Below are 25,627 nucleotides of genomic sequence, written 5' to 3' on the forward strand. Positions count from 1 at the left end.
TTCTCTGTGCAGTTAATAGTATGAGTGCCAATGGCCTGATGGTTAATCACTCAGCAGCTCACCAAATGGCTGCCAGCCATGTGTGGCTCCGTGGGAGAAAGGCTTGGCAGTCTCGCTCCTGTAAAGAGGTCGACTAAACCCTGCAGAAGAGTTCGTCTCCGTCACATGGGCTTGCTATGAGTCGGAATTGACCGGACAGCAGCTAAACACGAGTCAGTGCACTTAGCAGTTGGTTTTACCTGTTTGGTTCTACAGCTACTCATAATTAACAGTCCTGAATACTTCCAAGGTGAAAGAAGGTCAGGGAACCAGACTCACATAATCATAAACCACAGTAACAACTCTTAATAACACTTATCTTGTTTCTATCACTGAAAAAATAAAATTTGATCTTGAATTCAACTAGGCCATTTGAATATTCCTGGCTATTAAGTTATGGTTCCATTTGCTTACTTAAAGTGGTTCAGATGAGCCTCTCTTTCCATGGGATATAAATGGATAAAACTGCAAACTCAAATTGATTAACTTGAGCTCACAGTTAAAGCTAGGAAGCATTGACATCATACTTTATCATGATGAAGCCACAGAAATACCATATCTGTTTGGGGTAGGTTACTTGAGAGAGGTGGAAGATCTCTGCTTCATTGTCTCTGCTTGACATTAAAAAAGTTACTCTAGATGGAATGAAACTGTGCTCAGCTAAATCAAAAATGATCATGCATTTATTGTAAGATGTTGCTCTTTGGGGAAGGGGATGATGATGTGTGTGTGTGTGTTTGGGAGTGTGTGTGTGTGTGTTTGGGAGTGTGTGTGTGTGTGTTTGGGAGTGTGTGTGTGTGTTTGGGAGTGTGTGTGTGTGTGTTTGGGAGTGTGTGTGTTTGGGAGTGTGTGTGTGTGTTTGGGAGTGTGTGTGTGTGTGTTTGGGAGTGTGTGTGTGTGTTTGGGAGTGTGTGTGTGTGTTTGGGAGTGTGTGTGTGTGTGTGTATGGGAGTGTGTGTGTGTTTGGGAGTGTGTGTGTGTGTGTTTGGGAGTGTGTGTGTGTGTGTGTGTGTGTGTTTGGGAGTGTGTGTGTGTTTGGGAGTGTGTGTGTGTGTGTTTGGGAGTGTGTGTGTGTGTGTTTGGGAGTGTGTGTGTGTGTGTTTGGGAGTGTGTGTGTGTGTGTGTGTGTGTTTGGGAGTGTGTGTGTGTGTGTGTGAGTGTTGGATGTGTGTAGGGATAGATGTAGAATAGCGAATACATACATAAAATGTCCCTTTTCCTCTGCTATCTGAATTTAATTTTACTTCATATATATCCAGGGGACTTTTTAAAACCTTGTAAGAAAAATATTCTAATTTTTACTTCTACTTTTTTCACATAGTTTTTGAAGGTCCCTGTATAATGGCTCCGTGACAATCGTGGGTTAAATGGTTAGAGAATTTCATCCAAGAAGATTCAGGAATTATGTTGTCACAGCTGCATCAATACTAGCTAGCATATTTCAAACTGCAATTAGCCAAAAATCTGTCAATGCTGATGACCATGGCGCTTACCTGGAGAAAGGAAGGCCCCCTGCTATAGGTCACCGAGCCTCATCCCATCAGAGCACCAATGCAACCTGAGCTACTGGTGTCTGTTTTTAGAAACAATACAGAAATACTGGAATAAGAAATTATGTAAAAATGTTACTGATAAACATGTTAACTCTTCAAAGGCGAGCCAATAAATAAAGATTCCGATTCTTCTTCATGAAACAGACTAGCGTTAAAACAATGCAGGCCCCTTTGTACTCTCTGATTTTAGCATTCAGTAAAGCTTTGAGATATTTCCTTGTAATCAGAGAGTTTTACACGCTCGGGTGGGAAAAAGATTCTATTCTGCATTTCACCTCAAGTGTGTAACCTTGCACTCATCATTTCCGATAGCTTCCTTCAATCTCTTTGTCTCAGGATCTGGCATGAATCCAGTTGCAGAACCTAACCTATGATAAACGAGGAGCCGTGCTTCCTCATTTGTTAATGAAGTCCATGAGCGTTTCCTGTGCTCAGGGGTCATGGAAAGGAGAGACTGGACCGTTCACTTTCAGGGTGGACCGCCATCAGAACACGCAGCTGAAGGGAGGACAAAGCCACCAGCGGACTGTCATCAGGGCAGAAGTCCCAAGTGTGTGTGGAGAAACAGCCCTTTCTTGCACCTGCCACCATTAACATTATTACACTCTAGAAAGAATCAGAGGGGAGGTCCTTGGGAAGTCACAAACAAGCCATGAAGCCGTTTATTCCATTTCAGTTCTATTTTCTAACACGCATTTTTGGATGTACCTTTATTCCACCAGCTGTTTCGCTAACTTGGTCTATTCTTTGCAATAAAATGACCCAGCATGCCGGTGGATTGACTAACTGTTCGAATGAAATGATTAACTGTCACAGTATCTTGACAGTGTGGCTTGGCAAAGAGGCTTGGCCTTTGCCTATGCAGAATTTGATGAGTAATATTTCAATTAAAAACACAAGGTTCCAATAGATAGACGGTCCAAAGGCATTAGCAGACATTTTAGGAGAGAGGAAGCAACTGGCTAATAATCTCAACCTCATTAGTGATTTGGGGTGAAAAAAAGGGAAGAAAGAAATACTAAGTAGCGATATTCACTGGTTAAAGTAGCAGGCAGAATTGATGCAAAAATAATTCATATCTTTTGACCCTAAAATTCTACTGTAAGCAAGCTCTCTTGAGAAAATAATCCTCAATGTGTGTGGGGGGGGAGATAAATCAATGATTTTTTCATTAGTGTTAATTATGATCATGAACATTTAGAAACTGAAATGTTCAAAAGAGAAGGAATAGGAAGATTTTGGTAACTGCCAAAAAGTGGACGTATATTAAGTTATTTAAAATGATGTTTATGAAAAACATGAAATCTTCATTAGTGTATACACATGAAGCACATACATAGTTCAAATATTACATAAAGTATGGCAATCCCTGCACACCGCATAGCTTTGTAGCGTGAGTCTTTTGCCCTGCTGTTTAGCATGTTCTTTTCATATCTTTGAAAGCTTTAAAAACTAATAAACACATTGCTGCATTTTACTCGCTAGAATGGCAATTATGATTCATTTGGATGTATTTATGCTTGTCAACCATCAGGCATCAAATGATGCTCTAAGTACCCCTAGAATCTATGTGACTCTCAAGTCTTTTACAGTGTAACAATCCTCTTAATAGCAGATTTTTACTGCTAAATTAAATCTAAAATTCAATTACCATAAATAAGAAATAACACTTCTGCATCTGCACTTCTTTTCACTGAACTCTGGAAAGACTATCACTCCTTGTCTCCTTGATGTTTCTTATGATTACAAAGAAAACACCGACCATCCACCGGAGTAGGCAGTTATATATTACTTCCAAGTACAATTAAGCCTTAAGAATTCTTAGAACCGAGCACTGTAACCTTGGAATGTTGGTTCCCTTTCAAGAGTTGGTGAGAAACCCTGTTTTCTGTTGCCTAAAAAGTACAATCTAGACTCTTTCCTTTGTGATTGAAGACACCTTCATACATCCCACCCTACAATTCAGTATTGTCCTCTCTTCTACACAGACACCAAACTCCTCAAAGGAGTATGATATCCAATGTAGTCTTCACCTTTCCTACTTCATTTTCTCCATCCTTGAGTGCCTCTTCTTCCATCTCCATCTGTGTTTCTTTCTTAAGGTTAGCATACTTATTGAAGGCCATGAATTTATGGAGCATTTGGGGCACATTTTTAAACAAATGAGACCATGATCCTACCTTCACTGACATTTGTGTTCTAGAGTTGAAGAAATACAAACATACACATGCACAAAAGAATAATTACACAGGTTATATAAAAAATTCCCCAAACCAAAACCAACAGGAAACCTGTTTACTCAAGTTGATGCTGTGCTTAACCAAACCCTGCAGCACAGAGCAGTTTCCAAGGCGATACATCTTCAAAGAAGCAGAGTCTTCCATATCGTTCTCCTGCTGAGAAGATGCATTCAAAGTGCCCAACTGCTGGGTAGCAGGTAAGCATTTGACCACGGTGCCAGTAGGACTCTGTCTAGACTATTAGATTGCACATGCTACTGGAAAAAAGATATAAAGTAGAGCAGAATCAAGGACCATCGGGGTACAGAAGGCACAACGTAAACTGTGAAGGAAACATGGGTTCTACATTAGCATATAAAAACGGGCTGCAGATGTCTGTTCTTTTAGAGGACTAAAAACAGAAAGAAAAAATATCATGACAGCCAAGAGAAGGTGATTTGAAAGTTAGAATTCAAATATTTTAAAATCCTTTGTAATGTTTCTCCCATGCTCTCATGTGTGTATCAAATACTGGCAAAGAAAATGGGCTTGGGATGAAAAACAAACAATCACAAGTTTAAAACCTGGCTATGTCTCGCTAGGTGTAAGATTTAAAGGTTTGACCTAAAATTCCATTAACTAGTCGCTGCAGGTCATTACATTACCCAGATCAGAGATGAGTGAACATAAAAGGAAATGATAGAGAAGAAATTTCTGTTAAGAAAGACTAATGATGGTTGTGAAGTCACGTGGAGAACAAAGGTACCCTGACAACTAACACCAACTTCTGGCCTTGGGAGCAAACTTATCTTGAATGGTCAAAGCCTTAATGAGCTCCTCTCTTACATACTACAGCTTCACATCGGCCCCAGTCGATAACCCGTGAACAGAAAAACAACCCAACTGAACCCTGCCAAACTCCCAATCATGAGAAAGAATAAATCAGGATGTCAAATCACTGCACTTCGGTTGATTTGTTATAGAGCAATAACTAAGTGAACAAGAATAAGAGTATCAAACCCAACAGCATAGATTGAAGAGCCAGACAAACAGAGGTCTTACACCCCCGCTGCCATCTTCCTGTTTGCAGGCCTTTTTGCCATTGTGGATTCTATTTGTAGCTCGTCCTCTTCACCTATGAGTAATACTTCTCGTCCACTGGAATGCCGCAAGGAGTAAATGAAAGTGTGGCACCTATAGTAAATGCTCCCAAAATAGTCACCACTGTACTGCTGAGGTAATGTGAACATATGCAATTAATCTATTGGCTTGATTATGGATGCAATCCTATTCAATAGTCTCACCTCAGCTGCCTTGCACCACAATATCTCAGTTTCCCCTAACCCTCTACCAGATTCACAAGAAAGGACCGAGGTAGAGGAATAAATGGGAAAGTCTCTATTTGGAACCACTGGCTGCTACAGACTCCTGACTGAGCCCCTGACCTCCATTCTCCCTCCTCTACCACAGTCCCTCATCCACACAGCGGCCAAAGGGGTCTGCCCAAAGGCAGAGGAGATCTTATCTCCTCTGGCTCTTAACCACTAGGTCAGCAATTCAAAACCACCAGCCACTCTCAGGGTGAATGATAAGGCTTTCTACTACTGTAAAGAGTTACAGTTTTGGAACTCACAGGGGCAGTTCTTAAAACTGGGATCTCCTCCTTAAAACCTACCCACGGCCTAGCTCTGGGGCTGGAGTCAACCTCTGGGGCATAGGGAATTCCCTGACCTGTCCTGGCCTTCCATTCTCGTCGCTTCGCCCTCCCCTTTCCCCACCCCTGCCCTCTCTTCTCCAGGATTCTTGCTTGTTCACATACATGGAGCTCATCGTCGATGCAGACGTTTGCACGTGCAGGTCCCTTGACTTGAAACACTCTTCCCTACCACATCCACGTTGTCTATCCCTGTTCACATGCCGACGTAGAGAAGGTCTCCCTGATGAGGGAAAGTAGGTAGCTCTGTAGCCTTTTAACACAAGTTGCCTCCCTCACAGAACCTATAGTTGTGTGGGTTTTTCTTCTTCTTCCTATCACTTAGAATTTGAGATATTTATTTTGGTGTTTATATGCTCATTGTCTGTTTTCAAGGATTCCTGATAGCATAATGTCTAAAGTGCTGAGCTGCTAATCCCAGATCCAGCAGTTCAAACCCACCAGCAGCCAGCTCTAAGGGAGAATTATGAGACTGTCTTATCTGCTCCCCAAAAAAGATTTCCTGTCTTGGAAGTTCCAGGGAACAGACTCACTCTGTCTGACAGCAGGTGGTGAATTGCTGATTTTCCCTCCAGGAAAATAAAAAACCATATAAGAGCAGAATTTCTGACTTGTTGCTTCCTTTGCCTAAAGCACAGGTTCACAAAGAAAGAATGTAGGACAATTTTTGCATGGCCCACTGGCGAAACTTGCTTTTGCATTTCTAAATTGTTATTTTTAAAAAGAGCAATGTTTCATGGCATGCAAAAATTGTACTATTTTTTACTCAATTTTATGAATTAAACTCCAATCTCAGTGTCCATAAATAAAGTTGAATTAGAATTGTCACACTCGCTTGCGTATGCAGGGGTTCTGGTGGCAGAGGAGTTAAGTGTTAGGCTCTTAACCACTAGGTCAGCAGTTCAAAACCACCAGCCACTCTCAGGGTGAAGGCTTTCTACAGGGGCAGTTCTCATCTGCCCCACAGGCTTGCTAGGAGTTGGAGTCGACTATGGCAGTGGGTTTTGTTTTTTTTGGAGTTGTGTACATACTGCACTATAATGGCAGAGTTGTCACCGAGCCTGGAGAGCCTGCCAGAAAAATATTTATTATCTACTCCTTTACTACTATTATCTACTCCTGGTGACATAGATGGTTATGCCTTGAGCTACTGAACTGTCCGGCCAAGAGTTCATCCTACCAGTCTGTCACTCCATGGGAGACAGGCAAGACTGTTACTCTCATAAGAGCTACAGCCTCAGAAACCCTAAGAACAGAGTAGGGGTGACCCAGAGAACCCCCAAAATTGTAATCTTTAAGGAAGCAGATTGCTACATCTTTGCCCCCAGTACATCTGGTGAGTTCAAACTGCTGACCTTTCCATTAGCAGCCAAGCACTGAACCACTCTGCTACCAGTGGTCTCTCATGAACGCTCTATCATAGTCAAGTTCATCAACATGGGAAGCAGATGAGAAGTTACCAGAGGTTGAGGGTTGGGGTGGATAGGGGGTAACTACATAATGGGTTTAGAGTTTATTTTGGAGCTGATAAAATATTTTAAGAAAGTTGTCAAGCAATAGGGACGTCATTAATGCTATGCCTCATTATACACTTAAAAGGGCTAAAAATGAACACTTTGTACTTTATATATATAATATCTATATCAAACGCTATTAAAAGCTATACAGGGCTTCACAAAGTTTGAGGAAAATCCACTATGGTTTCATTCCATTTCCCCACAAACTTGTAAACATCCTTCCTACATATCCAACTGTGAATTTCCCAGGATGCATGCAAGACCACACTGACTGAGCATCACTTGCTCCAGGAGGAGTCAGCAAGGTGCACGTTTCTGCACAGGCTGCTGGAAGGCATAAGGCTCTTTACTCGGTTCCAAATGCATTGTTTTCCTGTAAGCAGCAAAATGCAATGTTTGGAGTCTCATCAAGGGTTCTAATTGATCCACACACAGAGAAAAAGCGAACTGAACTGGAGACGTTTGGAAAAATTAAACACAGACTTCCTAATAAAGCTGAAAATAGCTTAATAAAGCTGAAAATAGGCTCCTGGCATCCCAAGCAAAGTTTATTTTTGTTTAAATAGATGGCTTCCCATAGACTGCTATCTGCTCAGCAGGGATCCTGGGAGAACAACGTCTTCCTCCTCCTGTGCATTTTAAGCTTTTTTCCTATGAAATTCAGCAGAGACTATAAGAAGCATCTGCCCAAATATGGATACAAACTATAACCATGGTCAAGTAATGCTAACACCTTCAGCTGCCTGCTCCGAGTGTGCGCCGAACAGATAGGAAATAGTCCCATCGTGGAAGGACAAGAGATTGCCAGTGCTTTTTGTACAAAGGTGGCTTCTTGGAAAAAGAGGAGAGTACCAGTGGGCTAGGCTGAGACTGTTCCCATGAAAAACACTGCTATTGATGTAGGTGGTGTTGTTGCTTGATTATGTGAAAGTGGCAAAAATGCTTTGGTCGTTGGCAGCTCACAGTAACTGGAACTGCTGTAGACTGTGGTCTATGGAAATTGGCCCATCCTTAGCTTCTCGGGGCAATCAGAGGAGGTAGATTATGCTTCCAACAGTTGAAGAAGGCCAATAAAGGACCAAAGGATATGATTTCAGATGAAATGCCACAGCCATTACCAGAGGGAGGGAACAATTAAGCTGGCACCAGGCACGGAGTTCATGGTGGAGCTCGGCACTGAGGAAGGGGGTTGAGACCTATTTCACTATCAAGCAGGTACCTATGAAGAGATGGAAGAAATGCAACGTGTTCTGTAAAATAACAAGAGGAAAAGACATGGCTATCGATGGGGAAACAAAAAAATAATAGAAGGCTGTGACTGGGTTGAACAGATTTAAAAAAGGAACAAATCTTAACAATCACAGAATTAGAGTCAACTACAATCAAGTCAATTAACTGCTGGAAAGAGTTCATCATTACCCAAAAAAGAAAAAACCTTACATCTTGAAAAATCTCACCTGGAAACATATATAATTTATTTTTAATATTTTATTTCTCTTTAGCTTAGATCATAAGCGCACACATATCTAAAAAAAAAAGGGGCTTCGAAGATGTCATAGAATATGGGACAAAAGGGTCATGGAATTTCCCACCAACTTTCCGAAGCCTCCGCGTATATGCAGGACAAACTGCAGTTAAAATGAGTCCAACAATAACTGCGTGTTGCCCCAGGATGGCGAGCATACACCCATCCCTTCATGTCTACAGGAATCATGCAGTAACAGCTAGTATATCCCTCAAGCTGTATGGTCTATGTTCTGCTGTATGTAGTCCCATGAAAACCATTTTTCAGAACATGAGGAGAAAATAAGCAAAGTTTCAATGTCGTGTAATGGTCAGCCAATGTCGTCCAGTCATCAGCACCTTGGCATGTGCCCTCCCCACCTGCCTGTCTGGCAACCTCGGTGCAAGCGTCCTTGAAGCATGCTTCCTCTGAGGGGTGTTCCCCGATTCCCCTGCCCTCTGCGGCGGCGCCCCCACAGCTCCCTGCTATACAACTCCTGCAACACGTATCACACTCCGTGCTCATTGCTTGATTACCGTGGATTGCCTGGGCAGACTAGAGAGGGCTCCTTGGGAAAGGACATTGATTCTCGAAGCTGCAACCTCAGCGGCGGGCGTACTGCTGCCTCAGCGAGTATGCCGCGAAGGCCAAATAACCTTGTAGAGCGAGTGAGTGAGCAAACGGATAACTGGATGAACTTACCGTGTAAACAAGCATCTCACTGCTAACAGGAATACAACTGGGATCAAATCCTCTAATCCCCGCACAACTTGAGTTCCTTGAAAATGGTCCCTCTCAGCGAGTTTTCTCCCCGTGGAGAAAACAGTTTTCTTGCTACATCGGGCCTCCCAGTAGCTTTGACTAAAGCTTGGCCTAACGTGAGTTTCTGACAGTGTACCTTTTTTTTTTCACCTAGATACATCTTTTATATATTTGAAAGATCAAAACTAAATTAATTACCCTAGTTTACCCTAGCCAGAACGTTCAGTAATCTTTAACATAATTTCACGGGAAATACCTTTGCATTTCTTTCTGTGATAATATAGGCAGAACTAGCCACCTAACTTATCCTGCTAGTGCCGAGTTTTGTGCATAATACCTTCGAAAGCTCCTTCCTTTTACTTTCACACAGAATGTGTCATTTAATAGATAATGCAAATGCTTCAATAGGGAACAACCTGAAACACTAGAGAATGAGTCTTTTAAATCAATAACAGGATCCATACAAATAAAAAAGAATGAAAAATATTCCGGATCAGGTTGAAAAATTTTGAAGACTGTATTACATGGATAAATATGTATAACTTTTATTTATAAATTCAGGCATTATATTTAATGGAGTACTTAATATCACATAGCCTGTAATACTTGAGAAACATGATGTTTTCCTCCCCTCTGCAGGTACATGAAGTCATTTCATTTAATCTCTTCACATGACTCTTGACCTCAAGATCTGCTCAGCTTTCAGGTTCTCTGAAGGCTCTGAAATCCATTTTTTTCCACCTTTCTAAATGTTGAAAACAAATCCCTTTTTTCAGTTGATGTGTGATGCTCTCTCCCTGGATATTTCAAACCAAGCCATAAGAATCCAGTTGCAACGTATTAGCCTGGCAAATATGTGTTTGTGACCTCCACTGTGTGATTAAACATTGAACTGCATTCAGAAATTTTAAAATAGCAATACATTTACAGTGGCCTGTGCAGTATCTGACCTCCTCTGCCTTCCCTATTGCCTCAAGACAGAGGTCTAACATGCCTCCAAACTCCATCTTCATTTATCTAGTCTGACACCAATGGTTCCTCCCACGGCCCTCTCATCGATGCAATTTTAGTATTTATTTGAAATAGCCACACAGAACTCACAGACAATACTCAGAATTAGGGGGTTATTAGGGAATTTAACAGTTTACCACACATCAGGAACAGAAAAGATGAAGGACACAGTCACCGGTCCCTAGCAACACTTCTCCTTAGCCAGCAGCCAAGTCTCTCTGATCCTCAGCCTCTCAGCCCGCTGGCCTCTGTCTTCATGGGCAAGGGAGCCGCCTACTGTTCTGCCTCATCGTTTCTCAGTCTCAGGAGTGCCCCTTTGTTGTGTTTCATGGTCTCCTTGACTTAGCCTCTGTTGCCTCTGGTCCTGCCTCCATGACTTCAGACAGAAATCCTGAATTCACTGCCCAGGGAGTTCTTCCAAGGATCCTGGGTTTTCTCTCTACTTCTGAGATGGTGCTTATCCACGGAGGAATGCCTTTCATTTCATAGCAGACCAAACCCCCAAGGAAACAAAGGTTATGGCTTGGTTCACATTCTCTATTCGAGACAATCCATGTCAACCCTATTCATTAGCGAAGACGCAAACTTCCTCCAAGAGAGGAACATAGTCACGGGCACTGAGTCTTGGATTGTAATCCTACATCTCATATGGAATTATGACTAAAAAGGCCCTATTAATTGTCTAGATTTCACATCCAGTAGTATGGTAGGCACGTAATCTGGTCAATTTAAGGATTCAGAGTGTTGAGGTGGAGTCTAACTTGTCAATCTGGTGATAGCCAATGAGGCTTCTGGGTGGGGATGGCCTCCTGAGAATTCTGGTAAATCTGGTACTTCCTCCTTGGAGGCGGAAGACACCTCTCTCTCTGCCACTTCCTGGGAGACATTGCAGAAGACAAACCACATGGACACAAGTAGACCTCAAAAACCAGAGAAGCCATAAAGAGATCTCTGCCAGTGCTGAGATTTTTCCAATGACACTGGATCGAAAGGCTTTCTACCCACTGGCCTGTGCTCTTCTACATTCAGCGTCATTGCATGTGTTTTGTGAGTCTGAAAAAGACTTTATAGATTTGTATCAGACAAATGGGCTAACATCAGACTTATGGACTTGATCTGGACTAGGCTGGGATGTTTAATGTTCAATTGCTCTTGTATATAAAGCTCTCTCTTATATAGGTATGCTTGCTTATGAATTTGTTTCTTTAGTCTACCTGGACTAAACACAAGTACTTAAAATTGTGAGATCTTATTCCTTCTTCAGACCAGATAGTCTTTTATTCAATGTTAAAAAAAAACACAAGAAAACACGTGGAAATATGATAGCATTTATAAGGTCCTAATGACATTCCTCCCCCTCCTTCTAGCAGATGGAAAAGGATATAAAAAATATTTACCTTGCATTTGGGCATACACAGTACTCTCTCACTCCTTTGAGGAAGCGTTCATTCATTTGCATATGTTTTGCAATGAACTAAATTTGGCACTAACTGAGGAAACCAGAGGCGTAACTTGATCAGAGCGCACACTCGTCTTCTTCAGTACACGCTCCTCATTCAGCTTGTGCAGGTACTTACGCATTTGCAAATTGGTAACAAGACACCCCAGGTTTTTCAATTGCCTTTGTGATGTTGAGTGCTTTTACCATTTCAGATTTGCCTCCTTTCTATCTTCATTGACATTCTTGGAGTAGACATAAATTCAATATATGTTGTTTCCTATATCCCAAAGCAAACCAAACCCACTGCAGGCAAGCTGCTTTCTGCTCAACATGAACCTGTAGCGCACAAGAGAACTGGACGGTGAGTTCCCAGGGCTGTAAATGTTTCTGAAAGCTGCTGTCACACCCTCCTCCCATGGACTACGCTGATGGGTTTGAACTACCTGGACTGCAGTTGTGAGTTCCCAGGGCTGTAAATGTTTCTGAAAGCTGCTGTTACACCCTCCTCCCATGGACTACGCTGGTGGGTTTGAGCTACCTGGACTGCAGTTGGAAGCAGAGTGTCTTAACCCAAGAAGCAACAAGGGCCCTTCCTTCCCAAATCAGTATACACAAATTCATTTTGATGTAAACAATATTTTACCACAAAAATTACACAGGCTGTGCAAGTCAGGGAAGCTCCAAGGGCCAAATATCTCTCTTCAAAAGTGGACTAACCCTGTAATCAGCTTCCTGCAGAAATTATGCATACTCCCAAGTGAACATTTCAGGATGCTGTCAGTTTGTAGCAACCTCTGGAGTCATCAGAACTGGGTACAGTTCTTTAAAACTCTCCTATTTTCAAAATTCGATATTTCTTCATTTCTACTCCTTACTGGTGTAGGTATTCCTTTGTTTCAATAGCACATTGCTTCATCATTTTTTTCTTCAATGCTTCCGTTTTGTCATTTACTACTGCAAAGCAGTAATTTGACTAATGAATTGCCATTAAAAAAATTACCTTTAATGCTCACATTAGGCACAAGAGTTCCCCCATTGTCTAAAAACTCTGCATTTCCTCTCCTGGACTATATCAGCAACCCCAAATATTGGAAGCCAGTGGTAGTAGTTGTGGTTTACCCTAGTGTCACAGGGTAAGGTCTGTCCTGGATCCTGACTGTCTGATTGACTTCAAGCAGTTGGTTAACATTTCTGTACTTCTACTTTGTGGATAATGAGTTCATTATTGGTTCATTAATGGGTTTATATAAGGATTCAATGAGTTAATCAACATAAATAATTTAGAATAATGATTGAACCAAAGTGTTCAAAAATGTTAGCAACAAAAATGTTATCAATTTTGTAGTAGTTATGTGATCTGTTGTCAATTTGAGATTAAAGAGGGAGGGGTGGAGTCAGTCAGGTCACAGCTTGATGACCTCATTTGAAGGTACTAAGGAGATAAATAGCTTGCTGGAGTGATTAATGGGACACGTGCTCACTCCCTGTGAGCCATTACTGATGAGGCACCTGATAGAGCTATGCTGATGCATCCAGAGCCCTGGGAGCTGAAGGAGCCACACAGAGATCCCTGCCAGCACTGAGATGCTTCTACTGCCACTGGATCCACAAGACTTTCCACCCACTGGCCTGTGATCTTTCTGCATTCCACATCATTTCATGTGTTGCATGAATCTGAAGAGGAATTTATAGATTGGTATCAGACATATAGGCTAATATCAGACTTATGCACTTGATTTGGGCTGTGCTGGGATGCTTCCTCAATATTCAATTGTTCTTATATATAAAGCTCTTTCTTATACACATATAAGATTTGTCTGTGTAGTCAATCTGGACTAACATAAATCCCTATAGGTTATGTCAGAAAGTGGCTGTAGTATAATGGAAAAACTTGGCTTGTTACCAGAAGTATGGGTTCCTCACCTAGGTTCTGCTACATATTATATGTGCTTTATTGCCATCTGACTTTGAGGTTGGTTAAACAGCATTGGGATAGTCCTTCATCACATATGAGAGAAAAATGAGTGAGAAGCAAAATTAAAGCACAGGGTACATTCTAAAGGGAGAATTGATAAATATTGAAACTGCATAAGATGTAGTAGGGAGAAATTAAGAATGATAATAGTTTCTATAAGTATTTTAAGAGTGATTATAAACGAAAAGCTTATCTCTGTCCTTGATTCTGATGCTATAATGATAAATGGCTCCACCCTTCCTACTGCCCAGGGATTCATTAACAAATACAGGTTGGTTTAGTTTTTACTAGTTATCATTGATTTAGCTCCATTTCATGGCAATTTTATGTCTAAAAAAATAACAACAAGTTGCCTGGCCCTGTACCATCATTAGAGGTAATGAGAGAGAAAAAAAATCCAAGCATCAGAATCCTAAATCCTAGGTATACCTTAGAGAGTACTCTTGGGTACTGAAAGACCTTCCCCCATTGTTTTGGCAGGTCAGGCAGAGGGTTAACCAGGAAAGGCTTCCAAAAGAGATAATGATGAAGGTATGTTCTGTAGCACGAATGGGGAGAGGAATAAAGCCAATCCTCAAAGACTGCAACTGGAGACTGTAGGCAATTGTCTAATAGCTGGCACTGTTGGCACCCTATGTGGAGTGCGGTGTTTGTATGGGAAGAAAGGGTACAAATGATGAGTCTGGCGATGCGTTTGGGGAGACGATGGCTCGGTGCTCAGTTGCTAGCCAAAAGTGCAGTATTTTGAACCCATCACCCACTCCATACAAGAATGATGCTCTCTAACTGATACAGGGTTTCTAAGACGAAAACTTTATGGGACCAAACACCTTCATCTTCCTCCTGCGAATAGCTAAGCGCAAAGAAATTCAACTGACTGAAACCCTGAGACACTCTGCAAGGTATGCGATGGCTGCAACGTCTTGTAGGGGCTATGGTGGGATTCAGAGATTATAAGTGAGACATCATAGCTTTCCTAAATATGACAGACATTGGAATAGGTTTTCTCTTACTGAGAAAAGGACTTAGTTTGGAAGACATAGGCAACCCAACATAAATTCATTAGAATTCCCTAGGAGGGAGAACCCGAATCATGCCTATCGAATTTTTAAAGGCCCCCATGCACAGTAGATGCTTTGGAACTTCCTTTCCATCTGAAGTTCTACAGGGGTAGCTAAGGGTTCTGGGAAATCTCATCCTGGCAAGAGATGTGGTCATAGTGCTCTGAACAGGTTCTGCCTGGTTGTCCACCTTTGCTCCCTTGTCCCATCTCATTCCTGAGAATATTTACTCCCCTTATCCCATTGCTGGCAGTGAATTTGGTTTGGTTTTTGTTCTCCACTTCACTTCCAATGACAGAGTGATCTTCCCAATAAGACTGGCAAGATTCATTGTAATTCATTGTTTTTTATTTGCTACTCAAGTAATAGTTTTAAGCACTAATAAAGTCATTTTTAATTATGTGACCTTTGAAGGCAAAAACAAAACAAAAAACCAACCCCCAAATCAAAAAAGATTCCCAACTATCTATGTCAGTGATTCTCAACCTTTCTAATGCCATGACCCTTTAACACAGTTCCTCATGTCGTGGTGACACCCCCCCCCACCATAAAATTATTTTCATTGCTACTTTGTAACAGTAATTTTGCTATGGTTATGAATCGGGCGACCCATAGTTTGGGAAACATTGATCTAAGTGAACCCAGCGTTGTTCACTTGATTCTGAGTAAGTCATTTTTACAAAGATTGTACAAAATCCTATAAGGCCAGTTACTGGATGTCACTGAGTTGACGGTGCTTCGCAGAAGACCCACGGGTCACAGTGGAACTATCGCACAGGGCTCTAGACACTGTGATTTCTGAGGAAGTAGCTTGTCGGGCGCTTCCCATCCAGCCACTAGCCTTTTTTTCAGCACTAAGTCCTTGCGCCATCAGGACTCTTGACAGTGATGACCATGAACACTTCAGTAGCTCCGCGCTTTTGTACCTTCTTCTCACACACACTTCTGTTGAAGGGAGTAACCAGGAAAGGCTGGCAGCACTGCACATAGACGTTGCAGCCACAATCCTACCTGGAGAGCCACGTGTGGGGCCACTATCTCTGAACTGGGGGTTGCTCTATAGATCCTTGGGCTCTCCTGGAAGGAAGACAAGAATCCCCTTTGCAGGGGAACTGCGGTGCCCAAGGATGTCCATGTGTCAGAGAGTCCACATGCAAACATTCCTACTACACAGGTCATAAACAAGACCATGGGGAAAGATATTAGACAGGAGGGAGTAAACGCATTCTGTACTAACTCAGCTTTATACTACCTCATTTATTATTTAAGTTACAATGTATATATTGTAAAGCAAATTTTATTACACCAATTAACTCATTAACAACCTCTAGAGAAAAGCCAGACTTATCTGCAGGCTGGTCTGCTGAATTTTAATAACCACATACAGAGAAAAGCAGTGTGCCAGGTTCCGGGAACGACCCAGCAACCCACAAACGGATCTGATGCATGCAGTGCTCCCTAACACAGGGAACGTCAATGGTGGATTAAAATAGAGAAGGATGCCCTCAATTCATTTACCAGACAGTAGGTTTGGCTAATTTAAACAAGGCCCGTTTATGAACTTTTAGTTGAACAGAGAAGAAAAATATCAGCCTTCACCCTTCTGAATTGGAACAGTGGCTAGTTTATTCCAGTCTATACTAGCTCAACTGGCTCGTACTGCTAGGAGGAAGGGGGCTAAAGGAAGTAATGGGTGGGGGGCAGGATAACCTCCAAGACCCGGAGGGCTTTATCCTTCGATGTGGCTCAGGATGTCTTGAATGATTTCTGATGTCGTACCATGTCCTCCAATATCTGGCGTGTGGATTGCTTTGTCGCCCATGGATGCCAGGATGGCACGGCGAATGCAGGTGGCATAGGAGGTGAGCTCAAGGTAATCCAGCATAATACAGCTGGCCAGAAGCATGGCCGTCGGGTTGGCAATGTTCTTCGCGACTATGTTTTTGCCCGTTTGCCTTGCCCCTGTCTCAAACACCGCGTACTGATGGCCGTAGTTGGCTCCTGGCACAAGGCCTGCCCCCCGAACCAGCCCTATGCAGATATTGTTAATAATGTTGCCATACAGATTTGGCATCAACATGACATCAAAGTCCTGGGGCTGGGTGACCAGCTGCATGGTGGTGAAGTCCACGTTCATGGTCTCGAAGGCTATCTGAGGATAGCGCGAGGCCACTTCAGCACAGCACTGCAGGAAGAGACCGTCTGTCAGTTTCATGATTTCGGCCTTGTGGACAGCTGTCACTTTCTTGCGCCCCATCTCGTGGGCCAGCTGGAAGGCGTATTCAGCAATCTGCAGAGACTTGGTCTTTGTCGTTATCTTCAGGGTCTCGACCACGCCAGGCACACCCTCGTGCTCCAGGTTGCTGTACTCACCCTCTGTGTTTTCGCGGATGGCGATGATGTCTAGGTCCTTGTGTCGGGTGAGCACGCTAGGTAGACTCTTACAATGGATGACATTGGCATAGAGGTCAAGAGACTTCCGGAGCAGGCTGTTGCGGGACAAGTGAGTGGATGGCAGGTTATGGTCCGTGGCGATGTTGCCCTTTAGTGCCACCCCATTCCGACGGATGGACAAGATGGCACTGTGGAAGTCCTCAGGACTACACGTGGAGTCCACTTGTACCTCCTCAAAATCCACAGGCACACACGCATGTGTGAACACAGACTTGACATGCACCATAAGCTCAGGACCAATCCCATCACCAGGGATCAGAGTTACTGTGTGCCGCCCACCGTACTTGGCAGAGGGAGGAATCAACTCATGTGCAACACGTGTGGCTGATCGAGGCCGGTAAGAAATGCTCCTCTGAGAGGTCGCGTGTCCGAGTAAACTGTCCCAAAGATGATGGAGAACGTTAGGTCGGAAAATAGCCTCCAATGTGCCCTTGGTCGATCTCAGTAATGTTAGCGCCATGATCTTGATATCTCCATGTATTTTAATGTAAATAAAATGGTGTGTTCTTTGCCTTGCTTTGGTGGAATTCTTGATAGGTAATTCTTGCCTGGGTCACAATGAAAAATTCTCTCTCCTACCTTGTGTTCTATTTTGGCCAAACATTCTACTGTAGCGAGAAAGATAACTAGTGATGCGTTTATACTGTACAAAGTGGACATTTCAGAGTTGGATAAATATCACCTATTGTGACACTAAGCTCCATGTGAAGACATTTTTTATATATAGCTATTATTTAATTCTCATTTCATGATATTCGCTTATCCTGATAAGCCTAGACGGTAAGCGTTATCCTCGTGTAAATGGTAAACTGAGGCTTTCAGAATTATAAATCAATGTTGCACAATCACAGCACTAGCAAAGGGGACTAGAGACTCCACTGGACACCTGACTCTAAACACTGTGTTCTTACCCACTGTGCGCTGTCCCCTGATCATGTTTAAATCTTATGTCATTTACTTATTGGCTACAATAGTGCACACTGAACTTACATTTTCTTTGACAGCCTCATCCGATGCGAAATGAAGAACAAAACGATCGGCTCCGTGAAATGGAGTCTAACTACAGACGCACCTGCCCAACTCCTAGATCATCAAACTCCAGACTCACTGTCCGCGAGTCCATTCCTGCTTGTGGCGACCCTGGATAGGGCCGAGGAGAACGGGCCGGTGGACTTCCAAAGCTCTGACTCGTTCCAGAACTAGAGAGCCTCGTCTTTCTCCCATGAACTGCTGCTGGTTTTGAACTACTGTCCTTTCCTGTAGCAGCCTAGCGTGTAACACACTACGCCATCAGGACTCCTTAAAGCTTCTTAAAAGTCAATAAATGAATATACTAGCTGAGTCATAAAGTATTGCTATAAAGTCATAGACATGGGTATTAAACAAAAATGTCAAAATGTGAAGATCTTGCTTCTTGAGATGTCCTCCATCTAGGTGGAGATATTTCTGAAGGCTGTGTCCATCTTTCTAATCCTTCCCATACCATACCACATCTAGACAGCAGTTTTGGCAACCACCTGTGACCCCAAATGACTTCCTTTCAAACGCGCATTGAGTTTGGGGAACAAAAGAACGCTGAAGGGGCAAGCACAGAACTGGAGGGTGAATGGGATAAGGTTTCCCAACAAAATCCTCATATGAAGCGCTTGCTCTCCTTGAAACAGGATCGGGTGCATGGTCGTGGGGAAAATCCCTCAGCACAAGCTTCACGGCTTTTCCCTCACCCATGCAATTTCAAATTTCTTAGAACTTCCTCATAATATATCATGGGAGAAAAATCTATCAAGCCTGCCCACTTAGAATCCCCCAGCCAGAAAAAAGAGTCCCTACAGCGTTCGTTGCCACCCTCTGTCTTGAATCTAACGAGTCTAGTAGGTCCCTTCAAGGAACCTGGTGACACCGTTTGAAACCCCCAGCTGCCGCCCTTCTGGGAGCAAGAGAGGCTTCCTATCCCATAGACTTAACGTCCCGGAAACCTACAGGTGCAGCGCCTGACTGTCCTGTCGGGGACTCTGAGTTGGAAACAATTCAACGACAATGGATTTGCTTTGCGCTTTGGAGTAGAGCCCCTCAAAAGCCACTTTTTACATTGGCGCTTTTTTGAAGGCCTTCTAAAGCGACTGAGGCACAGGCGTTCCTGAGAGCCCTTGTCGTAGGCCATCCACTGACCGCAGGCGCCTATTTAAGCACGTTTCGTACGGAATAAACCCGTACAGGTGTCAAGTGGAAGCCGAGGCGTAGCAATAGGTTTTGGCCTACCATCATATACTGGCCATATATATTTGATACACACACGTAAACAGGCACGACACAGGTGCGTCTTTCCACCTCATCGAGCACTTTGTGACCGCTATCCTTCCACAATCACCTCTAAGTTAGCTCCATTAACGTTGAAGGTGGAATCTCAATGTCCATACCCTACTAATACCTTAATTGAGGGTTTTTCAAAATCAATTATTGTTTCCTGTTTCATGAACTTTATTGAAATGTTTGACATCTATAAACTGCCTCTATTTTGAATGAGTTTTGAACAATGCATATTCTCTGTAACATCCACTACCCTAAAGATGACATTCAACTTTCCTTTCATCTCCTCTGTTTCCCTTGGGCCGCTTTCTGGTCAGTGCCCCTCCTCTTTCCTTAGCCCTAGGCAAAGATGGAGCAGCTTTCTGCTGCTGCCATACATGAAATGTTGTCTGTTCTGGAGCTCCCTAAGTATGGAGTTGTTCTGCATGTACCTTCTCCCTGCCTGCCTTGGCTTGTCAGATTTATGTTTCTTGATGTGCTCATCTACAGTTTGTAAGAAACTACAAAACGATTTCCCACTGTATGCAGATGTTCATGTAGCTATATATTACCATTTCATATCCCCATCAGCAAGTTAAGAGAATTGCATCTGCTCCACATCCTCACCGCCACTCAGTATAGGCATGATTTTAATTGTATCCACTCTTAATGTATGTGGTGGTATCTTACTATGTTTTTGGTATTTCCCCGACAGTGGTCTGAGCATCTTTAAATGCAGCCTCCCAGTTCCAAAGCGATCATCATGGAGAGCTGATGTTTCTAAATACTGCCACTCAAACCTCAAAAGCAGGCACCGTGTTTCCTAAAGGTACTCCAGATGTGTCAGTGACTTAATTGAAAATTAAATATTCCCTTAACTATCGATACAAATACTGTTCCTATTGAACTTTCAGGTACATGATGTCCCTGATGCAGGTCGGTGGTTGGTGGGGTGGCAGCTGACTTACCTATGAATATTTCCTAAGGATCTATGTTACAGTTCAAGGAAGTAAAGATGCAAATGCGCCAAAGGCCACTGTTTACAGAATCCTCACCATGTGCAGGCTCTATGCTGGCCATTGTGCATACATCAGTATAATTCAGCAAGGTAAATATTACTGGGACCATTACGCTGCATATCAGCAACGTAAGATGATCAGAGGTCCTGGAAATTAATATTACTGTGAATTTACAGACGAATAATATCACATGAGGCAAGCATTTCTAGGTAAAGGAAGTGGGGGACAAACCCTTGCACACCCAATGTGATGACCAAGAGGTCTTTCTGAAATGTAATAGTTGCAGGAAGGATCTTGGCTTCCTTAAGGATTCCCTCAGTCACAGGGAACTACTGATCCCTCGGTCACACGGAACTACTGGTCCCCGGCTCACACATTGAGAGTCACGGGGGCCTGCTCTTCCCTGAAGAAAGTGCCACCCCACTGGACCCAGCATTCAGAAGAAAGGAAATCACTCTGCCTACGTTGGTATCCAACGGCTTTACACTAGGAACCAGCTGGACCCCTGCTTGTCGCCTAAAATGCCGCATAAAGCAGCTACGAGTGCTGGGCACAAGCAGGTGAGGACACCAAGACTGCAAAGTTAGGGGGAAAGGCCCTGGACACAGTCACATCATTTGTTCCTACCAATGGGCTCCTCGTACACAAGCAGGCGGCCCTACCCTCTCCCTCCCTTTGCTAGTAGCACTCATAAATCCTTCAAAGGTGTCCATGCAGAAGGAGGACATGTAACAGAGATTATGACTTGAACTATGACTGAGACTTTAATAAGGAGATTGATCTACAGATACACCCGGACAAGGCATAATGGTTTTAACCACATGGAGACAAACAAACAAACAAACATGAATCAGGCAACTCTCAGAATGAACGAGGTTCACGTTTTGATGCATCAGCATTACCTAGTGCTGGGTAGAAATGCAAATCCAGGGGACTGGGCCTAATCACAGACTGAAGGAAGGTGAAAGGGGGGAGGAACCTAACATCTGTGTATTAAGTATTCCAGGTGATGTTGATGAGCACTGCAATGTGAGAGCCACTGGCTTCTGAACTGATCCAAAATGATCGACAGCTGAACTAAAGTGAAGACAATCAGGAAGGAAACAGGTTCAGAGCTCCTGAGGAGACAAAAGAAATTAGACCTTTGCTCTTGGAAACAGTGAATATTCTTTTTATGTTTCTAATGGACTGATTGGTGAGATAATCAGTTAATATGCACAGAAAAGTAGGTTTGGGTAGGGTATCAGATGGAAAATAATTCAGTTTCATACATAATGGGTTTGGGGACCCCAAAGGACATCCACAGGAAGATGCCCCATGGGTGGCATAATAAATGAGCCTGCCGCTCCAGAGAAGGGATCAAGGGTGAGGGCCAAGATTGAGGCGTCATCGCAAGTGGAAGAGAGTTAGCCACACTAGGGTGCACAAAAGAGCCTGGAGCAGAAGTCCTCAGCCTCTTTCTGCTCCTGACATATGATGAATGATGTTCATATAAGATACACTCCAAGGAACATATCCTGATAGTAACGGAATGGAAACCACACATACACACGCACACACACATGGCTAAATAATGCCAAGAGGTTTCAGTGTTTTATATGCCATATGAAAAAGAAAAGCATTTTATTACTAAGACATCCTAAATGAAATGATCTATTTAATGTTCTGGATATGGCTAAGCTAATATAAGGACACTATTCGTTTAAAGACTACATTTAGATTTCTGTGGTGAAGTGAAATTAATTACTTCTAACTCATATTCATTTCTCACCAAATGACTGGGTGGAAACATGCAAATGAGGTGTAGAAATCGCTACCTGGAGATGAGTTGGTTTTACTAAGCACCTGGGTACGGGGGAGCCAGGAATGGAGACTCCTGTGACCACCAAGAAAGAAGAGCCCCTCGTGGAGGGCATATGAGATTCCCCGTCTGACGTGGCAAAAGCACCAGAGGCCCCAGAGGTGTCACGCAGACACAGAGCAGGGGGTCTGTGCCTGCGACCAGGGGCAGTGGGGCAGAGAGCAGGTGGGCGTTCTGGTCCAGAAGAAAAGGCAGAGGTCAAGGGATCACACAGTTGAGAGGCAGAGGACCAGAGAGACACCTGGCCGCTGGTTGAGAGGGGTACTGTTATGGCCGGTGCTAACCTTCCCTAATGAGCTTCCGAATTGTGAGTACTGTCGGTGAGTTCCGTGTGGCCACTGCCATGAGACAAACAGCGGTGTCTGTTGGCCTAGGGTCAAGAAGGAGAGACGGGGAGACAGGGTTTGTCTCCGTCTTGCAGCAACTGGTCTTGAGCTGGTCTGAAGGTGAAGTCACTTCCATACTGAACCTGGGGGCTCATACATGGCTCCAACACCATTGTCCTCAACTTCCAAAGGGAATATGAGAAATCCAAGCATGGACCAACAAAACTGAAGGAAAATATAATTTATTGTAGTGTTAAAAAGTGTGTTTGTAGTCATCCAGATGCCAATATCACTAACACGGTTTCACATGTCATCTTAATTATCACCTTATCTTTGATTTGGAAATTATAACTATAACCTCATTCTCACTTCTATGCACCGCAGATGTAGAAGCACGCACATGCTTTCATCTCTCTTCCTCATTAAAAATGGGTAAAATCCAGGAAACAATGCAAACATAGGTCACAATTTACAGATTATAATATTTCACAATGACTAACTATTAATTATGTACCAATAGCCATTGATCGTGGATGTTCTCAACAAGTATAAAGTAAGCTATAAATTATGAGAAATTCATGTCCAGCTAGCTCTGTCTCCAACTCGTGCCCACAGCGAGAGCATATCCTCTTTACAAGCAAATGAGTAACATCCTAATGATGATAACTTTGAGGCAGCTCTCATCAACTGAGCAAACGAATAATTCACAAACGCGTTTCTTATGAAATGTGTGCATGATCAGTATTGGTATATGGCATGCCCCGCTGCGATACTCTAATGCATCATGCCAGCAAGGTCAAGAAGCACTGTGTAAAGGAAAGGGTTGCAGAGAAAGCACAAAGAATGCTGAGGATAAGTCAGAACCAATACTTGAAGCACTATCAGTGTAGATGCCGTTGAAAATAAACCATCTGGGAGGGAGGGGAAAATGAAGGAGGAAAGCTCTCATAGTAATAAAAGCCCCCAAAGCAAACCTACCGCCATTGAGTTAACCTGGATTTCGGGCAACCCATGAGGTGAGGTAGAACGGTCCTGGAGCAGGATGAAAGCACCTTGATGAACCTTGATGAACGCACACTGCCGTATCTCCCTCTCCTGGTTACTGGGTGAGTGTTTTAACCACTGCGCAATAAGAGGTCCTTTTCTGGAAGCTAAGTTGTTATTGTTCCCTGCTATCAAGTCAGTTCCAACTCAGACGCCAAGTTCAGGAGAACAAAGCACTGCCTGATCCTGCATCATATTCCCCCTGTCGGCACCCATGGGTGCAGCCATGCGTCCATCTCCCACATTAGGGGGTTTTCTCTTTGTAGCGTCCCTCCTACTTACCCCAAGCATGAAGCAAAGAGAGGGAAAACCTACTCTTAAGTGGTCTTATAAAACAGATTTTCTCGATTGCAGAATTAGTACAAATTCTCATTTGTGATTCCATCACTATTAAATAACCACAGTAGAGTTGTCAGATGGCAGAAAACTTGGGAGAGCCAAGTTTAAAGTAATAGAGGAATGTCCGTCCCTCTCATCTCCCAAAAGAAAATATAAACAATACTAAATCCACTGTAGGGCCATGAGTTACTGACTATGGCTCTTCTAGCCACCATTGTTTTTGTAACTCCCATAAATAACGGGGTGGGTCCATACATATGTGATATCTTGCTAATAAAGTAAATAAGGTATATGGAACTCTTGTATGGTGGGACTATACAAATGAGGTATATGGGCTCCTAATGTGGGGATTGGTCAGCTTCACCATCCCACTCGGTTTAAAAAAGCCACCTCAGAAATGGAAAAGGGTACCTTACTACCATCAAGAAAGAAGAGTCAGGAGTGGCCCACATCCTTTGGCCCTCAAGATCACTGCCATGAACTTCCTCAATGCAGACAGCGACATGCACAAAGGAATGGTGGCAGAGAAAAGGAGGCAGCAGAGCCTGTAGAGCCAATAGAACAAGACAGAAAAGTGAGTGGTGTTTCCCTCCCCATGGAGCAAAAAAAGCACAAGTGCTTTAGGACAGAAGGCTTGAGTAGATTGGGTTGACTCCGGCAGCCTCAGGTGCCTCTAGGGCTAGGTTTGGAGACCCCAGAGTTAGAGCTGAATGACTCTGGGCCAGCTTTACCGGCTGGCTGGACATTTAATTGGTAGAACCAAGGGACCTCAGAGCTGAGAGGCAAAGATCTAGAGAGCTTTTGTAACACGTAAGCAAGCAAGGCAGGAGGCAGAAGGTGCGGTATACCTGCGAGAGGAGGCAGTACTGACCAAGCAACGGCATCCACAGTGTTCCTGACACAGGATTGCAGCCAGTTACATCCCTAACAAACCTCCTACTACTGAGTATGGTCTGTGAATTGAGGTGGGGTTCAAAATAAATGATCTAGCCAGGAAAGGAAATGGAGATTGTTGTACAGGAGAAATGGCTGCTGTCAGAATTGATCATGAAGGTTGGGGTAGTAGGGGGGGGCTGCAAGCATGTTTGAACATTGCCTCATAGGAAGTGGCTTTTGGTTGATGCTGAAGCTGATTTATCCTCCTCCGTCCCCACCACTCTTGTAGATTTAGAAGTGCGGTGGCCTTCACCCCAGTGGCACACGCTTTATTTATGTATTCATTAATGAATCTGGCCCTGGATAGAGTTTTCATTCAGTAAAAATAATATATCCCCTCCAAAAATATATATTGGGGCGACTATTTTTAACTTTTGGGTTTAGGGTTAAGAGAGAAGAATGTATTAGTCTAGTCACAAAAGGGATCCTTAAACAGCAGCATTCGGCCTTCTGGAAAAGACCACAGGTTGTTTTCTAACTGAATCTTCCAGCTACATGAACAACTCAATTAAGTATTTTTCTATGATTCAGGGCTTGACTATGCCACACTAAATTCTCGTTCCCGG

The 25,627-nt window shown here is 43.2% G+C and overlaps 1 protein-coding gene and 1 pseudogene across 1 annotated transcript in view; both read right to left on the reverse strand.

Annotated features, from left to right (window-relative positions):
• Window positions 1-25,627, reverse strand: part of NELL1 (neural EGFL like 1) — a 989,599-nt gene that overhangs the window by 291,528 nt on the left and 672,444 nt on the right. The gene's annotated exons all lie outside the window — the stretch shown is intronic.
• On the reverse strand, window positions 16,526-17,710 carry LOC142444274 (isocitrate dehydrogenase [NAD] subunit gamma, mitochondrial pseudogene; annotated as a pseudogene).

This window comes from Tenrec ecaudatus, chromosome 4 (assembly GCF_050624435.1).
Source record: "Tenrec ecaudatus isolate mTenEca1 chromosome 4, mTenEca1.hap1, whole genome shotgun sequence".
Taxonomy (NCBI): Eukaryota; Metazoa; Chordata; class Mammalia; order Afrosoricida; family Tenrecidae; genus Tenrec; species Tenrec ecaudatus.